We start from the raw sequence: 12783 nt of genomic DNA, 5'->3' as shown, positions 1-12783 counted from the left end.
GTGAAGCTGAGGCTGTAGCCGGAGCCAGAGCAAGGACTGCCTCGAGGGTGATAGGAACCCAGTCACTAGCTTGAGCTGCTCCCTCCCATGGTGTTGTAGATGACCAGGAAGCTGGAACCAGAGGGCAGGTACTCTGGTGGTGGACACTACTGTCTTAAAAGCCAAGCTAAATACCAGCTCCTAAATACGATTTTGGGGAGTGGCTGGGGGAGGGTGTATGGCCTGTTGGTTATAATTTAGTTAGGCCGCTTGAGTCCCACGTTGAAATATCTGGAGTTGGTCCTCGACTCTGCCTGCTGAGTTCATGGGAGGCAGCAGGGATGGTTTAGGTATTGGGGTTCTTTACCCTTTCCAGGGAAAGTGGATTATGGTTCCAGATCCTGGCTATTGAGGGTGAGAAAATGGATATGTTCTTGCCTAACAGGCACCCCAGTCTCCACTTCCCCACCCCCTGCCCTGCCATTAATCTTTCTTTTAAAATGAAAGAATTGGAGCTGATGTGGTATAGTGACTCTTGTGAGTATTCATTTCATTCCTAGCCCCACACTGCAAATCCAGCTGCCTTGGATATGTCTGGGAAAGCAATAGAAGATGGCCTGAGTACTTAGGCCTCTGCCACCCACGTGGGAGACTGGTGAGAAGCTCCTCGCTTCCATCTGGTTCAGCTTGGTCATTTCGGTTGTACAGCGTGTGACCAGTGCATAGCAGCTCGCTTTTCCCTCTCCTTAAGTCTTTCAAATGAATTAATTTTTTAAATGAAAGTAATACCTAGGGAAAAAAAAGTTTTGATGTTTTTCCACTGTAGTTTTGATAAAAACCAATTCCAATTAAAAGGAGAGCTCTCGGACCCGGCGCAGTGGCGCAAGTGGTTAAGGTCCTCACCTTGCACGCCCGGGATCCCATATGGGCGCCGGTTCTATCCCAGCAGCCCCGCTTCCCTTCCAGCTCCCTGCCTGTGGCCCGGGAGAGCAGTCGAGGACGGCCCAAAGCTTTGGGACCCTGCACCCACATGAGAGACCCAGAAGAGGCTCCTGGCTTTGGACCAGCATAGTATCGGCCGTTGCGCTCACTTGGGGAGTGAATCATCGGACGGAAGATCTTCCTCTCTGTCTCTCCTCTCTGTGTATCCACCTTTCCAATAAAAAAAAATAATAAAAATAAATCTTTAAAAAGAAAAGGAGAGCTCTCTAGTAGTTCTATTCAGCACATATGGAAGAATGCTCAGCTAGTGATTAAACTAATCAGTCATTAAATGTAATTCATGCACTAAAATGAGTTATATTTCTTCTTGTCAACAGTAAGTGGAAATAAAATTTTAAATAAAATGTTTTATTTGTTTGAAAGGCAGAATTACACATAGAGGGGGAAAGAGATCTTCCATCTGTTGGCTCACTCCACAAATGGCCTCAATGACTAGGGCTGGGCCAGTCCCAGCTGGGAGCCTGGGACTCCACCGGGTTCTCTAAAGTGAGTGACAGGAGCCAGGAACTTGGGCCATCTTCCGCTGCTTTCCCAGGCACATTAATAGGAAGCTGGACTGGAAGTAGAAGAATTGGAACTGGAGCCTGTATGGAATGCTGGTCTTGTAGGTGTGGTGACTTAAGCCGCTGTGTAGAAACACTCACTCCGAAAGTGAAGTTTTAAAATTAAGAGCATACACAGCAATATATAAAACAATATTCTTAGGAATATGACAACAAAAAAAGATGATCAACATCTTATCTGAAATCTTGTGAGACAGAGAAATCAAGACCTAAATGAGATACACATTTCTCATTGAGATTCAGGGTTATATCACTGTCAGGTTCAGGGAAGTCCTAATTAAAATTATAGCAGGATTTTTGAGGAGATGAAAATTAACACACTGATTACAAAATTTATGTCAAAATGAGGAGAGCAAAAATAGCCGAGGCAAGACCATCTTTATGATAGGTAGTCTGCATTAGCTAGATATCCATATGGGAAAATAAATAACTCTTAATTCGCATCTCTTGAACAATGATTTTAAAATGTCTATTCCAGCTGGATTGTAGATAGATCTAAAAGCAAAAGGAAAACAGTGAAGCTTTAATTAGAATACATTATCCTCATGGCTTTGTGTTGACAGATTTCAAGAATGGTTCAGATGAATGTAACTTACAGATGACAGTAAGAGAGTTATGGGGGCTGGTGCTGTGCTATCGTGGGTTAAACCTCAGCCTGCAGCACTGGACATCTCATATGGTTCAAATTCCGACCCTCGCCACTTTTATTTTTTTTTTAAAGATTTATTTTTATTGCAAAGTGAGAGAAGTAGAGACAAAGATTTTCCATCTGCTGATTAACTGAGCTGATCCGAAGCCAAGAGCCAGGAGTTGCTTCTGGGTTCTGTAGAATCTGGCCTGGTCTGGGCTGCTCCCTCTCTTGGTTCTTGCGCTCACCTGCAGAGACTGTATCCCAACAGAGGAGTTGCCAAGCCCCTACATCAGAACCTCTCCCAATGCCAGATCTTGCACCCATTGGTGAGTCCCTGGGCCAGCCCTACTTAGTCCACCTGTTGTCCCCTAGGAACAGTGGCCTCTCCTGACTGAATTTCACCCATTCTGGTTTTTACTGTTGGGTGTTACAACCCAGTCAAGCCTGATCCACACCCAGTCAGCTCACGCGTGGATCAGCAGAGGCAGAGACCTAGCCCAGCCTGTCCTATACCTACCCTGCTTCTCCAGAGCACGAGTGGGTGCTGTAGTCTGGCCCAGTCTGGTGCACCCTAGACCCAGTCACTGCAGGCATGTTCATACCAGATCACAGCCTCCACTCCAGCTGCTGTGTTCACCATTAGGAACCACAGCTCAGCTAGGACATCCCCTTAGCTCTCCAGCCAGGCCTGTTACCAGCCACAGATCTTGCGTATGCCAATGGTTGCTGTGACCCAGCTTGGCATAACTCCTCACCTGTTTTGGCTTTTGTGTTTGGATGCTGCTGCCTGGCCTGACCTAACCGGCCTCCAGTCCCAGTTCTCACTGGCGGGTGCTGGAACCTGGCCCAATTCAGTCTGCTCCCATCCCTGGTTAATGCATATCAGATAACCTACCCCTTCCTGGCTTGCACTGCAGCCTGATTTCTGCACTTGCTTGTGAGCTTGCCCGGGGTCCACCCCCTTCCAGAACAAACCCACACACTTGCCAATGGATGGAGCTATCTTGACCAGCTTACCCAACACCCAGGCCATGTGCTCACCAGTGGGAGCTAGACCCTCTAGGGCAGTTTCCCACATTTCTCCACTTAGCCCACTCTCAGATCCAGATGTCACACATGCCAGCAGGTGCTAGGTCCTTACCCGACATAGCCTGCCTCCTCCGTCCTAGCCTTTATATGAGTTGGTGAATGTTGTGGCCTGTCCCACCCCACACCCTGTTTTAGTGTACACATGTGGGTGCTGTAGCCTGGAGCTGCCCAACCTATTCCCAGCTCCAGTACCAATGAGTGTTGGGTTCCATGGTCATACCTAGTTCAACCCAGAACCACCCCAACTCTTTTTTCTTTCTTTTTTTTTTTTATTAACATTTTTAAAATGATCTTTACACAGTTCATCAGGGCTCAAATGGTCAAGAGCTACAGGAAAGTGGCTAAGACTATTGTTTCCACATTCTCTTTTTTTTCCTTCCTGTATCTGGGGGAAAGGGAGAGACAAAGGGAGAAGCCACACCCACCCTCCCAACCATTCCTGGGTCCCCTATGTGGGGCATGCTCTGAGGGCACTGCTCAAGTGGTTTTGATAGTTGAGCTGTTCTGAATTGCTGCCAGTCTTGCCATTCCAAGCATGATGAAATCTCTTCAGAATCCACTGGCTGACATAGTCCACCTTAGAGTCTCCACTTGCTCAGAACCACCCCAACTTTTAAGCTAAGCAGTAGACTTGTAATTCCACAGGGTTAGGCCCTCATAGCCCCCACAGAATCTACCCCCTGGACCTTGGTTCTCTTGTGTGTTGGCTAATGTCATGGTCCATCCTAATGTGACCTGTTTCCTGTTTAGACACTATTGTCAGGTACTGGGATCTAGCCCTGCCAGACAGGCCCCCAGCCCTAGCTTTTGTGTGGACTGGTATATGGTAGTCAGCAGTGTTCCATGCTAATAAGCCCAGCTCAGGTCTGACCCATAAAGGTCTTCCAGTCTCTTCCAAACCACCAGGTCTCAGTCCCCTCGCTCACCTGCAAGATACTCTCATGGCAGTCCTCCCTGCCTTATACTCCCTTGCTCCCTTCCCTATCCAGTCCCAAATCCTTGTGCCCAGAAGTGTATGAGTTCTTCAGCCTAGTCTTTGGAAGCCCCTTGAGTGGTGTGCTGATCTGAAGATCTCCCTCCCCCCCCCAACAGTCCAAGTTCCTGGCACATGTGCTGGACTGGTGTCTTACTCCTCCACACACCCAAGATCGAGGTCCATTGACGTCTCCAGGCCTGATCCACCAGCACACCAGGGCAATGTGCTGACCTGAGGCTCCTCTCTCCTTTCCTTACCTCACTCAGGATCAAGGGGAAAAAAAAAAAAAAGCCCTGGAAATCCTTGGGTTCGTGCCACCTGCCTAGAGGTGAGTTCCCAGGTCCCTACATGCCCACTGGCACTATACCCTCAGCTCTCCCCCTCCCAAGCCTGCATCCTCAGGCTCCCACAGACCAGGGGCTGCCAGGTTCCCACAGACCAGGGGCTGCCTGCCACCCCCAGCCCACTTGCCGTGCAGGAGAATGGCTGCTACTTTGCTTCTGACCCAGGTTTTCAGCCTGGCTCAGTTCTGGCTGTTGCAGTCATGTGAGGAGTAAAGCAGCTAATAGATCTGTCTCCATCCCTGCCTAACATGCAGATCCTTTTTCCCTCCGTGTGTATCCCTGCACCTCCCTTAATCCTTCCCGTCCAGAAGATTATGCTTTTTTTAAAATTTTACTTCTTTTTATTATTATCACTTCATTATATCGTTCATAGACCCTGGGATTTCCCTTATCCCCTCCCCAATTCCCTCCCCCTTCACTGAGTTCCCCTGTATAATGATAGTATCGTTCTTCATACACAGTCATATGTCCATCATTGTGGGCATGGACAATGGCAGAGAGTCCAGCATCCTATTGTCAAGGTATAGTTAACAGTTTTATTGGGAGTCCATCTTTGTCTGGAAGTAGCGATGCATACTACATTATATCCTCACATCTGGATATGATAGCTCCATTACACAGTTACTGTACAACCCCTTAAACGAAAAGCCACAATACAAAATCAACAACAGAAAGAAAAATAGAAATATACAATGCCATGAAGTTAAGTAACATGCTATTGTATCCATAGTCTCCATTACACAGTTGATGCACATCCGCTAAATGAAAAGCCACAAACAAAATCAACAACAGGATGAAAAAAAATTAATAACACAATGGAGTTAAATAACATGCTACTAAATTACTAATGTGTCCCTGAAGAAATGAAAAAGAAAATCAAGAACCTTCTTGAAGAAAATGATGCTACTCTATGATCTATGAGTCATTGAAGAATTTAATCAGAAGAAAGTATTTTGAAAAGATGAAACTAACAAAAAAAATCAAAATCCGTGAGCTATACTTTCCGCTGATCTTTGTTGGTGAAATGTGTCTCCTGTAGGCAACAAATAGATGGGTTTCGTTTTTTAATCCAGGCTACAAATCTGTGATGTTTGATTGATGAGTTCAATTCATTTACATTCAGGGTTAATATGAATGTGTGACATTTTGGTCCTGTCATTTTAGCAATGGGTTATTCATTGATTTAGTCTTCTGTTATTTTACTGGGATATTCTTTGCATTTGCCCTTAGTTTTGTTGGGTGCTATTCCTTTTCTCTGTCTTGGTCTTTTAATAGTGTCTTTCAGTTCTTGAATACTTTTTTTAGCTTGATCCAGCTCTGCTTCCAGCTTTTTTGTTTGTTTGTTTTCCCCTGGTGACAGAAAATATCTTCTAATTTTCAGATTCTTTCCTCTGCCTCCTTCATTCTATTTTGGAGACTCTCCTCTGTACTTTTAATTTGCTCCATTCGTCATCTTTATTTCTGATATCAGCTTTCATTTGATTCATTTCCAGTGCGACACATTCCTTATGTGCCTGCTTTATGTGTTTCTCATTGTTGGTAAGAAGTTTTATACCAAGTGTTTTGAATTCTGTATCTCCCATTTTCTTAGCATCTTCCTCAGTGAACTCTGAGGTTGGCAGAGGCTTTTGCTCCTTTGCAGGGGAGTCTTCAGTAATATTCATTGTGCCTCTGTCTCTTCTTTTGCTCTTGATCATTGTACTTCTGGTTAGCATATTCTTCTCCTTGGGGCAGGTTTCTAAGCTGTGTCACCCACAGGTCTACAGTTTGATTTCACTTCTTGCAGTTGGTTCACAACTCTTTGCTTGCAGTCAATTGTGCCACTCCCTCCAGTGAGTTCCAGGTCTGGGTTCTTATGTTAGGTTTCCACCATGGTCTCCGTAGCCCCAGCTCCTGGCTCACCCTCTCCACCTCTTGTGATACCGTGCGGAGGCTGCACTGTTGTCTGTACAACCTTTCTCCCACTTCCGGTTGGAGCAGTTCCCAGGATTAGGGAGACACCTATATAGCTAGGTTGTTGGTGGTGCTGATCTTGCTGGAACCTGTTGGCTGTTAGGTCAAAGGGCATACGGACCTATTTTGACCCATACGATGCCACAATCAGTATTATTTTCCTGTAGGGCCAGTGCAGTGCACGGAGCTCAGCGAGTTCTCACCAAGCTCAGCACATGCGCAGCTCACTGTTGTCCCTGCAGTCTTAAATTGTTTGCCACAGTGTAAGAATGGCACCTGACTTGCCGCTACTAGAGTTCTTGATCTGCTGGCCATGAGGTCTTAGGGTTAACTGGACCTGTCCTGGGTGGAACCTGTAGGATGCCATGTTGTTGCAGTTTACTGAACCAGAAATGAGTTCACTCCCAGCTCAGTGCATACACAGTACTGTCTCATATCCTTTGCCTCGCTACACCAAATGGTGCCCAATTTGGCTGTAGGGAGCAGACTGGGCTGTGAAATCTACCCTGTTCCCACACTGCCCATCTGGGATCTGCCACTCTGTCTCTGCTCTTGGTCAAATCAAACAGACCAGCAGGATGGGCAGTTCTTTGTCTGGGTTCACCTCCTGAGCTCCCAGGGTACTCGTCTTCCTCCCTGGTTGCTGTTGTAGTTCCAGCTGCCAGTGCAATTTGGATGGTCACTGGCTGAATGCAGCTGGGGCACTGGTCACTGCAACAGTACAGTCTTGTGTCCACTGCTTTTCCATGTCTGTCAGTCTCCAGGTACCGCTCTGCTGTCCTTCTGTCCCATTTCCTGGAATGTGCCCTTTCTGCCTCACACTGGATAATATTTCTCCGTCTGTTTAAACATGTCCTTACCCTATTCCGCTATCTTCATTCTTAGATTATGCTTTCTTTTTCTGGAAAGATTTCTTGAAATATTTTTTTAGAGAATGTTTAAATTCTTTTTTTCTGGAATGGTTATTATTTGTATCAAAATCTCTAGGAGTGATCTCTTCCAATTTTGGAATCTCTTTTCAGCAAAGTTTTAGAATTTTTCAATTTTTATCTTTGCATTTCCCCCTCTCCCCATCTCAATTATCATATATTAAATTTATTGAAGTTTTTTGATGGTTATTTTGTGTTTATCCTTTAGGCTTGCTATTGAAGCTACACTAGTAATAGTTTCATGTTTTGTGTTTCTCCTGGTACCTGGATTGATGGTTACTTCAAATTGGTTGCTTCTTGTCTTTTGTTACTTCTTCAGATACATAGCAAATATTGAACTTTGCTTGTATGTGTGCATTGAGTGTTTAGATACTTGTTCACCACCTTGTATGAGTTGGCAGGTGGATTTTACAGGAAGACAGCCTTGAGTAGGTCATTTCTCAGAGATCTGTGATCTGTGTTATTTTTTTTTTTTTAAAGATTTATTTTTATTATTTTTTCATTGGAAAGGCGGATATACAGAGAGGAGAGACAGAGAGGAAGATCTTCCCTCCGATGATTCACTCCCCAAGTGAGCGCAACGGGCCGATACTATGCCGATCCGAAGCCAGGAGCCTCTTCCGGGTCTCCCACGCAGGTGCAGGGTCCCAAAGCTTTGGGCCGTCCTTGACTGCTTTCCCGGGCCACAGGCAGGGAGCTGGAAGGGAAGCGGGGCTGCCGGGATTAGAACCGGCGCCCATATGGGATCCCGGGCGTGCAAGGCGAGGACCTTTAACCACTTGCGCCACCGCGCCGGGCCCGATCTGTGTTATTTTTTTAAAGATTTAGTTTTATTTGACAGATATGCAGAGAGGAAGATCCAGCTGCTGGTTCACTCCAGAATTGGAAGCAATGGCTGGATCTGAGCCGATCTGAAGCCAGGAGTCAGGTCTCCCACTCAGGTGCAGGGGCCCAAGACTTTGGGCAGTCCTTAACTGCTTTCCCAGGCCATTAGCAGTGAGTTCAATGGGAAGCAGAGGCGCTGGGATTAGAACTGGAGTCCATTTGAGATCCCAGCACTTGCAAGGCGAGGACTTGAGCCGCTAGGCTACTGCGCCTGGCCTGATTCCTGGTATTTGTAAGTTGTTTTCCAAGATGTTGTTTTCCTCACAGAGAGATTTTATAATCTCGCACCGCAGCATCATACATGCAGTGCTAACTTGATGGGATTGAACCTGGGGAGGAGACTTAGTGTCTCCCACCTAATGTATAGATTTGCACTTAATCTTTAATTCTCCTGTTTTTAGTTTTGACGATTTTTACATAGTTGAGAAAGATGCTTGCCCATGTAGACTGCCTGTGGAAGGGTCAAGGAATATGGGAAAGTGGATGAGACACCATTGTTTTAACTGTTCCTCAGCCTTAGATTTTTCTGGCTCATCATTTTCACACAGAATATTTTATGATGACTAATGCATGGTCAGTTACATCTTTTTTTTTTTTTTTTTGTCATCATGTGTGCTTTCCACATTTTTTTTAATCTTTGGTCTGGCAGTTTGGTCATTCTGTGACTAGGTGTAGTTGTCTTTGTACTTCCCCTGCCTGGGGGAATCGTTGAGCCTCCTTTAGTGTGTCACCCTGTGCCCTTATCCGTATTTTGAGATTTTCCTTTCCTTTCCTTTCCCTCTGTGTGGTTTCATGCAGATGTATGTTGCACTGCTTAATTGTGGCCAACAAATGTTATTTTCCAGTATTTTACTCTCTGCTCTTTAATTTGTTCTATCTTTAGTCCTTAATTTTTCCTTTTGCTCTTAAACCCAGTTACTTTTAAATAAATTTTAGAAATGATAATTCAATTTCTAGAATTTATACCTCTTTTCATAGATTTTGTAAAAAGATTTATTCTTTTTTTTATTGGAAAAATATATACAGAGGAGGAGAGACAGGAAGATCTTCTGTCCAATGATTCACTTCCCAAGTAGCTGCTATGGCCAGAACTGAGCTGATCCGAAGCCAGGATCCCAGAGCCTCTTCCAGGTGTCCCATGTGGGTGCAGGCTCCCAATGCTTTGGGCTGTCTTCGACTGCTTTCCCAGGCCACAGGCAGGGAGCTGGGTGGAAAATGGGGCCGCCAGGATTAGAACCAGTGCCCGTATCAGATCCTGGCGTGTGCAAGTCGAGGACATTAGCTGCTAGGCTACTGTGCCGGGCCTTCACAGTTTTTCTTGCAGATGTTTCTAGTTCATTCATTGCAAGCATGTTTTCTCACTTTGACCATTCTTAGAATAGCTGCTTTAAGATTTGTGTTATCTGCTAGTACTAGCATTTGTGCAGGTTTGTGGTTGGTTTCTGTTGACTGTCTTTTTCTCCTGCCTGTGGATCATATTGTCTGGATTGTTTATATTAAGGGATTCTGGGTTCTGTCTTGAATCCTGTGAATGGATGTTAAAATGACTGTAGGAGTTGGTGTGTTGTTTTGGGGGAGTGTTGCTTTTTTTGAGAGGCAGAGAGAAACAAAGAGTATTTTCCAGTCCACTGGCCCAGTTGATAACGGAGAACCCAGTCCGGTTCCTCATGTGAGTGCCGGGAACCCACGATATGCACCATCACTGCTGGTCTGTACCCGCAGAAAGCCGGAATGAGGAGCCCGAGTTAGCAGTTAACTTTTCCCGTTGGTGTTGTGGGCTAACAGGCCAAACCACTGCTCCTGGAGAGCACTGATTGATTGATCGCTCGTTTGATTGATTGACTGCGTGTTTTTATATTTGCTGACAACTAAGTTGTCTGGGCTGAAATCTCAACTATGTCTCTGACAGAGCTGCAGCTGACTTCTCCATTTAGTTACTCAGCGTCTACTCCGGAGTAGGTCAGTGAGCAACCCCTTTGGGCTGTAGATTTCTTTGCTTTCTAGCTGTTGTGTTAATCTGAAACTCTGAGCTGTAACTTTTTTCCCCCAGGATTTATAGTTCTTTGTGGAAATGTTGATCTGTTCAGAGGCATTTTGTTATTTATAGTGAAATACACATACATGCAAGCATAAATTTTGTTTTAAAATGTCTCATGAATTTATATTGATGCTTCCAGTCAGTTCAGTACCATAAGGTTTGTATTTACTCCTGAATATTCCTTCATCTATACTGAGCAATTGCACCTCTCCAGGAAATAAAACAGTTCCTAAAATTAGCATATTCTTAACTAATTAAATATTTAATTAAATTATTTAAACTAATTAAACTATTTTATTAAATAATGCTGCTTACTTTTTGTTTTTAGACTGCTGAGGCTATTCATTTGGGTTTTCTGAAACTTGTTCTGCAGATTTGAAGAGCTTGTAGAGGCACTGTTAAGAGTATTTGTGTTAAGTTAGTTTAACTGAATATAAAGTTTGTGTATGGTTTCTGTCGTAGAGTATCTTAACTTCCTCCATTTTCTTCAGACATAAAGTGTTGCCTTTGAAAAAATTGATGTCAGCCTTCTGGGTTGGTTTTCTTAGTTGTGTATTATACAGTTCGTCAGTAGTTTCAAATTAAATTTTTTCCAGGCTTTTTTTTTATATGGCAGCTTGTGCTGTTTTCTTGTTTTAATTCTCTTAGAGGGCTTGTGCCATCCGGGTATTGAATGTTTGTGCCTATTGGTTGCTTTCTTTGAAATCCTTTTTATCTTATTTCTTTTAATTTCAAAAATGTTCCTTTTGCTGGTTCTCTTGAAGCATTAGCTGCTGTATGTATTTGCTCTTGGGCTGATTCAGGTTCTTGGTTTCTGAAGCTTTGTATTTCTGGAATTCTATTACCTTATTTCGGAGTTTTTTGAAATCCAATTTATGTTGTTCTTTCATGTCTTGAGTAATTTTTGTAATGTCTTTTAGCTGATTTTGAAATAGTAGCTGACAATTTCCATCCATTTTGTGAATGTATGTTCCTGGTAGGCTTTTATTATCAGGATGGTACTCTGTACCTTTTTCTTACAGTGACTTTTATGGCATCGACCTACATCATTTTCTGTTGCTTACTTGTACGTGAAATTGGGTTTACTGGACCTTGAGTGGTTCAGGATGGTTTTTGCCTCTCGTTTTTGGACACTGCTCAAACTGTGGCATTTGCTGAGAATTCTAGGTTCTCTGCTCCCTACCCCATTTTTTTCCTGGATATTTTTCTCTGTCTTTACTGTACCTTTTGTCATTTTTCATCCACACGTGGTAATTGTCAGGCACTGTGCCTGTCTCTTACCTAGAGCTGTTTCCGGAGTTGGTGAAGGTTCATCTTGTCTGGCTTCTCATTCTCCTCAGGCTGTTAGCACTTAGTCCCTGCTCGTCCTGTGCTCAGATAGACCCACTGAGTTGGGCGAATACTTTGCTGGTTTGGGGATCTCCCAGGTGAGTTGCGTCAGACATCCTGTTTCTGCTTTCTCCCCGCAAGATAGGGCTGCCTGTGCAGGGCTTGATGGTTGTTGGATGATTTGTTTTCACCTGTGATTTGGAAAGGAGTCATGGAAATTCTTGTCATCTAGTTTATTGTAAATATTGTCTGCTTTTTTGTTTGCCATTTAGGTTTTTTTTTTTTTAAAGATTTATTTATTTTTATTGGAAAGGCAGATATACAGAGAGGAGGAGAGACTAGAGGATGATCTTCTGTGTGATGGTTCATTCCCTAAGTGACCATAATATCCGGTGCTGCGCCAGTCTGAAGCCAGGAGTCTCCTCCAGGTCTCCACACAGGTGCAGGGTCCCAAGGCTTTGGGCCGTCCTCGACTACGTTCCCAGCCCACGGGCAGGGAGCTGGATGGGAAGTGGAGCCGCCGGGATTAACAACAGGCACCCATATGGGATCCCGGTGCATTCAAGACGAGGACCTTAACTGCTATGCTATTGCACCTGGCCCTGCTATATTGTTCTGCACAGTTTTCTCCCCCATGGGAATTTATGAGTGCTCAAACTTCTGCCACTGTCTCCCCTGATTAGATTATATGTTTCTCTAAGTACTGTTTGAATTTTACGCTTGATTTTAGCCAAAAGGCCGAGAAGTGATTAAGTACTGTTTGAATTTTAATTGGTTCCATGGGCTAGTATGTATTGAAGACAGCCTTTACAATATCCAGTATAGTACTAGACATACAAGGAGTAGCTCATAGTTGTCACTTTTGAAATTTGTCTAAGGGTAATTGTAGACCAGCTTGTAAGCTCTTAATAATAGGATTAGCAGCTGCTCTTACACATGGAAAGGAAACATGAAATGAACTGGCCTACGTGCACACACAGTCAGTTCATGCATCATCTTTGGTATACATGCCATAGCCTGTCAGCCTCTGGTTTCAGCATTCCTAGAAGACGTTGATCTAATAAG

At 44.3% G+C, this 12783-nt stretch overlaps 1 protein-coding gene across 2 annotated transcripts in view; it reads left to right on the top strand.

Annotated features, from left to right (window-relative positions):
- Positions 1 to 12783, top strand: part of TLK1 (tousled like kinase 1) — a 143471-nt gene that overhangs the window by 57357 nt on the left and 73331 nt on the right. The window lies entirely within an intron of this gene.

The sequence above is a fragment of the Ochotona curzoniae genome, unplaced genomic scaffold, assembly GCF_017591425.1.
Source record: "Ochotona curzoniae isolate NIBS_2020 unplaced genomic scaffold, NIBS_Ocur_1.0 contig_2210, whole genome shotgun sequence".
Lineage (NCBI taxonomy): Eukaryota > Metazoa > Chordata > Mammalia > Lagomorpha > Ochotonidae > Ochotona > Ochotona curzoniae.
The sequence above is the reverse complement of the archived record's forward strand: the minus strand, read 5'-3'. Positions and strand labels throughout refer to the sequence as shown.